General features: G+C 41.2%; 1 pseudogene; it reads right to left on the reverse strand.

The window, feature by feature from the left end:
* Positions 1 to 4,493: 4,493 nt before the first annotated feature.
* On the reverse strand, positions 4,494 to 6,192 carry LOC103593922 (annotated as a pseudogene).
* Between the last annotated feature and the right edge of the window lie 412 nt (positions 6,193 to 6,604).

Raw genomic sequence — 6,604 nt, forward strand, 5'->3', positions numbered from 1 at the left:
GACTGGACCAGCTGCTACAACACGCCACCTTACAGTCACCACTGCATGGTGGTGGAACAACTCTGCCTATGCCGGAGCCAGGGGCCGTGGTCCTTTCTGTGAGCCACAGGCTTCCCTGGGTGTGTCCCAACCACCACTGTCCCCACAGCCCTTCTCCGCTGCAGTGGTAATGACCTAAACCCCAGCCACCTGGACTCGCTGCAGCAGCTCCACTGGCTGTTCAAGTATTAGTCCTGACGGAAAAAGGCACTGGGTGACAATGCTGTTTAATAACAGCATCTTTTTCAACACAGTGACTTCTTCTAACCCCCTCAAAGATGCCACAGCACAAAGTTTTACCAAATTTTCTCCTGTTCTGTGAGTCTCAACTCAGGAGGTAAAGTGGTATCAGATCTTGAAGGAAGCTTCAACAGCAGATAAATTTCTAATTATTGCCCAGTTACCTTACAAGAAAATAAAGTTTTGACTCTTGGGCATAATCACCACAATGAAAATCTATACATTACATAGCATCTAAATATATCCTTTTAAATATCCTCTGTAGATTGCTGCTCCTTAATACAAAGGTTTTATGTGGTGATCTGATGACTCAAAATCACTCTTTATTGTGAACATTATGCCATCATCTTTACTAACAAGTTTATTAAGTAGAATCTCAGAGAAAATGTCATTTATGTTACGGCCTTCATTATTTCAAACTATTCCAGATTCCCCATATTATTTTACATATTTTCACTGATTTTTAAGCAAATGCTTTAATTTTCCTGTTCTTAAATATTGATGAACTCTCCAGTTGAAAAATATATAATTTAAAAGTTTTCTACATTAAGAAGGCAATAGGTAAGTTATATGAACATTTTAAAACTCCAAAATATTTGTGTTACTAGGAAACTCACTATAGAGGGAATAAAACATATCATATTTGTAAATAATACATATGGCAGATACTGTGGCAGGCCGTTAATTTGTGGGAAAATATTTTTGTTCAATCAAAATCTTAAAAAACAGACAGACACACACAGCCTTCCTCAGCCCCTCCCATCCCATCCCTGATATCCAGGAAGACTCACTCCACCCCTGGAATGGCATTACATAGGAAGCCACTTGTGAATGGCATTACACAGGTCACTTGTGAAGAGCCCTGGCTCGTCCTAGCTGAGGCATTTCTCTTGCTGATGAAATCACTGGTAAAAGGGAAATCCTCCTCTCTTAAAGTCTTTTAGTTATTGGGCCTATATAAAAAGTAATGGTCATTGCAAAGCTTAAACATATAAATATGCATTTTACTGTCTTCTCTCATACATCAGCAATTATTTTTTAAAACATCTCCACCTGTACATCAGCCTCTCATTCCCAGCCAATATTCCTTACCAATAAGCAACATGCATCCTAATGGTACTCTGTTGACACTTTGTTAACAGAAATAGAAAGTAAATAGGAGGCTAATTCTTTCTCATGTACAAGAAAGGAAAGTTATGGGATGAAAACAATGTCTCCAAGAATCTCAGTTTGTCAAACTATTGTGACCCAGTTTGTGACCATGACTAAATCTCAGCTTTCTTCTACATAAAATGAGTTGTCTAACAGTAAACTCAATTAACATTCGATACCATTATTATTAAACTTTTATTTCTATGTATATGTATTTCATTCCCAATTAATGTGATGACAGAAAGGGATAGACATAACTTGTCAACTACATTAGCAGTAACTTCTTTCCCCTACTAAATTCATTAATGAAGAGGTTATAATTAGATTTCGAAGATAGCATTTCATTAATATAAGTAATTTCATTAAGATGTGATTATTCTTTGTCTGTGAGTGCAATAAAAGCATTAGAAGTTTTTACTTGACTATGTTAGCTTCATAACTAGAAATGATACATATGCTTTAATCTTAGGTCAAAAATCCAGTCTAACAATATGATGATGATTATTTCAAAAGAGCAGACAACAACACTGTAAGTTCTTAAAGGGTTAACGCATGACAATTCCAAATTAGAACAGACGCATCAAGGTAATGCCATAAGAACTGTCCAGCAGTTCACAGAAATGCACAGGCCAAGCCCAGCTTCAACGTTGCTGCCTGGGCCATGCCTTACATTTCGTAAATATAAACATCAAGGTCCTCAGAAAGCAAGTGTTTTTAATAAGGTCACACATCCAATATATTACAAACTGCAAATGAACCAATCTCATGACTCCCTTCTGGTGTTCTTTCTATTAAAATGCCCTGCTCTACTATTTTCTACATTTGTTATTTCTCTGAAGTATAAATTATGGATTATATTAATAAATTTATTAAAGGGGCATAAATATCAATTGTCAACATTTATTCATTCAGTTTAATCAGTATGTATTTACTGAGTGCCTACTCTTTTTCAGAAACTTCACTAAGATGGACAAGGTGCCCTCAATTAAAGCCCAGAGAGAGAGGCAAACAGATCATTATAAACATTAAAATTTGTACAGCTATAGAGATGTCCTGTGGGTATTAAGGCACCAAAATGGAATAATGAAGGCAATAACAAAGATCATTCCCAGGTATCAGAAAAGACTTTGTAAGGGGGATATGCCTGAATTGAGCCTTAATTGATGGGTATTTAACCAGACGGAACTAAAGAAGGAGAGAGGATTTGCAGCACAGCAGTCACATGAGCAGGGCTTACGCGTGTGTACAACTGCACCACGTCTGGTGTTGAGATGCTGCAGTCTCACGTTCATGGAATGACTGAGATGAAAAGCTAGGGAGTAGGATGGCCAGACTGAGGAGGGCCTTACATAGTAAGGAGTTTGGGTTTATTCTTTGGGCTTTATTCTTGGGCTTTTTTATTTGGGCTATTAAACAGTTTTAAGCATAGTTTTAAGCACAGTTTTGGTCATATTTTTCATTTTACTGGTAAATTTTCATAGCAATGGGGTAGATATTTAAGAGAAAGGCTGAATAAAGGCAGGAAGCCAATGGCTAACTAGTTTTTAAAAGATAAACTAGTGAAAAGATGTTTCAGGACCTGAGTGGGGGCAGTGGTCGGGCAAAAAAAAGAAAAAAAAACTGTGTTGATGAACTTTCGGTAGGTAAAATTTGTGATTAGTTGAACACAGAGACTAAGTGAGAAGGTGGAGATATGGAAAAGCTAACTAGTTTTTAAAAGATAAACTAGTGAAAAGATGTTTCAGGACCTGAGTGGGGGCAGTGGTAGGGCAAAAAAAAGAAAAAAAAAACTGTGTTGATGAACTTTTGGTAGGTAAAATTTGTGATTAGTTGAACACAGAGACTAAGTGAGAAGGTGGAGATATGGAAAACTTAGCGTGGAGGATTGGGCAGGTGTGGCCCCCAAGTGAGAAAGTAGCACCCGATTTAGGGGCAAAAATGATGATTTTAGCTGAATGCTGAGTATCTGTGGGACACCCAGCCGGAGGTATCCAGCAGGCACTCAAGGGAGAAGCCTGGCATTCAGCTAAGACCCAGACAGCACCAGCCTATCTGTGATGTGTTGGAATTATGACTGTAGCTGAAATCATCTAAGACACTCATGCCAAAGGAAGAACAGTCCGGAAAAATCACACAGGGCAAACAGCAAGAGGAATAAGAAGAGAACCAAGAAAGGGCAGATAAGTAACTAGTAAGCTCTATCAATAAATATTAAGCCACAAATGTGAGACTCACTGCCCTGGCATGTCCTCTCAGATGACTAAATTCGAAACTTCCTTTAAGAACAAGTATAATAAATGTACAGATGACCTAAAGTACAGAATTGTTTAGGCAAATTTGAAAACAAAACAAAACAAAAACAAAAACACATTCCAGATGCAAAGCAAGGACTGAGCAATTAGTGTATCTTTGTCGATCCCCCAGCTCTTTACCCAGCCAGTGTAAAGAAGGGGCCAGTCTGAACTCTCTCCCCTCTGCAATATCAAAAACACAGATGGGCCGGCCCGGTGGCGCACTGGAGAGTGTGCCGCTTGGGAGCTCCCGCCGAGGGTTCGGATCCCATGTGGAGACCGGTTCCCGCTCACTGGCTGAGCGCGGTGCGGGCGCGACACTGAGGGTTGTGATCCCGTTGCCGGTCCCAGGTAGGGGCGTGACACTGAGGGTTACGATCCTGTTACCGGTCAGTAAAAAAGACAAAAAGGAAAAAAAAAAAAAGAAAAAAAAACCACAGATGAACCTCATATCCAGGGTCTTCTTTGAGAGAGACGTTTGATTTTCCCAGGGACTTCCTCCAGTCAAGTCCCTGTGAGGCCCTGAGGAAGGGCCAGCACTGGCAGAGGTCTGAGGACAGAGCCCCAGTCATGTTCCTGTCTCAGAAGGACTCCAGCCTGCAAAGCTGCTGGTGAGAGGCTGAAGGTAGAGGAAGCGATTAGAGGGTTTTTCTCAATACTAAGGCCCTATAAATATATATATATACACACACACACACACACACGCACACACACATATATACTGACTTAATAAAGTTTTATTTTTCCAAATGTACTGTTGGTTGGGTCTGTTCATTCATCTTCACCAGCAGCTGGGCCATCTGTAGCCTTGGTATTCGTGGTGTAAATTACTTGGGCTCTGTGCTTTGAAACCAGTTTGATAAGTCCTTTACTAAGGAGCTCCTGAAGGGCTGCCAGACCAGGGAACCGGATCTTCAGTCTCTCAGAGATCACAACTGGGGCTATAAGTCTATAGTTGGGAACTTCCTTACAGTTCGTCACAGGTAGCGTTGTCAAGCAAGACTAGGTTACTGAGCTCGTCTCGAACTTCTCCTTTGGACCACTTCTGTTTGGCCTTGCCCCCACATTTGCTCACTGGATCTTTGTCTTTCTTGGCCGACTTTCTGGCGTCTTTCTTCTTGTCAGTCTTGGCATCACGAAGCTCAGAGAGCAGTGGTGACCACTGCAGCCTCCCTAAGATGTCGGACAAAAAAAAAGCTTGTTTTTTTTCTCTCTTAAGCCTGGGATGTGCTAAATACAGTTGCCCAATCTTTGTTGAGGAGAAAATTAAGAGCAGAGCAGAGGCTGATTTTCTTGGTCCATACCTGCACACAACGAGTGTGGCTTAGTGGACGACAGCCAGGCTCTGAGCTGTCTTTGAATGACCTGGGTTTCTCTGCCAGCTTCACCACACATCAGCTGAGCGACCTTGGGAAAGTGGCCCTCCGGAGGCCGTAATGAAGTTCCCTAAAGAAGGCCGATAAAATCCAACGTCTGCTATATGGTAATACTCTTCTTTATTTATAAGATATCTTTTTATTTATTTATCTTATTATTCATAAAAAAAAAAAAAAAAAAAGATCTTAGGAGCTATCCTTGACTCTCCACTGTCTTCCCATATCTAGTCAGTCAACAAGTCCTGTTTCCTTCCTTGGCCTGCCCTGAATTCATCCATTTTGTCCATCTCTGCAGCTACCCCTTGGTCAAAGTTATTATCATCTCTCCCTGGCTCCTGTGACAGCTTCCCGCCATGTCCAATTAATGCGTCACACAGCAGCCAGGGGGATCCGGTAAATTTTAATTCAGTTTAGAACCCCACCCTGCTTAAAATCTTTCAGCTGCTTTCCATTGTTCTTAGACTGAGCACCAACCCCCTCCCTAGGTGTCAGGGCCCTGGGGAGCCCCCGACCTCGTCTCCTGTTGTCCTCCCGCTCGCTCACAAAGCCCACCCTGCTGACTCTCTTTCCACAACAACCTACCCGAAGCCCTCCAATCTTACTCTTCCTGTTCCTCCTCCTTGTCACTCAGATCTCAGCTCCAAAGCCACTTCTTCTGTGGGACCCCCTCCTGAGGACCCGATCTGAACTTACACCACACAGAGTATCTGTTTACCTATTGTGTTGTCCTGGTTTGTTTTCCTCATGACACTTCTGTCTAAGATTCTCATGTACTTATTGATCTGCTAATTGTGCTCATCATTTCCTGTCTTTAAGCAGTCTGAAAGTAATAACCTGTGTGACCAGAGCTTGGTTTTCACAAGTACTCAGATATTGGTTGAATGGAAGCATACATGGCTATGCTTCAGATTATAGATTATGCACCTTCCCATGCATCTGTAAGCAAAATAAGCATAGAGATTATACAGAAACATGGCAGCTTAATTAGACATACTTTAAGTATTTGATCGGTCACTGCAGGTTCTAGGCAAAAAGTAAACATTGAAAAAACTTACAATTAAATGAAGACCAGCAGCAACCAAATCCAGCGTCATTTAGTTCAAGCTATACCTGACTTACTTTTAGTCACCCTATCATGGGTGTTCAGTCCTCTTAGAAACACAATACAAGTATATCTGCAGAGCAGATTCATTCGCAGAGACCAAGGCAGTGATGTGGTAATGTTATGGTCATTTGAATCTATAAACAGCCAATCTAACAAAGTCGGGCCCCCAAGACCTCTTGCTTCCCACTTCACTGGTCAGGAAGAACCCCCTTCTCATCCCTCACAATTTATTTAGCTCAGCACTGGTGCTGTTCACCTTGCCTTCTGTTTGAGTAAAAGAGATACCTCCTTCCATCTAGTCTTAATCTTGGCACGTTTAATTTGGATCTTGTCTTATTATCTCCTTTACAAATTATCTCATTTGTCCCATATGTGCCTTTCAATGTTCAAGTGGGTTTCAA

Source organism: Galeopterus variegatus, unplaced genomic scaffold, assembly GCF_000696425.1.
Source record: "Galeopterus variegatus unplaced genomic scaffold, G_variegatus-3.0.2 Scaffold1441, whole genome shotgun sequence".
Lineage (NCBI taxonomy): Eukaryota > Metazoa > Chordata > Mammalia > Dermoptera > Cynocephalidae > Galeopterus > Galeopterus variegatus.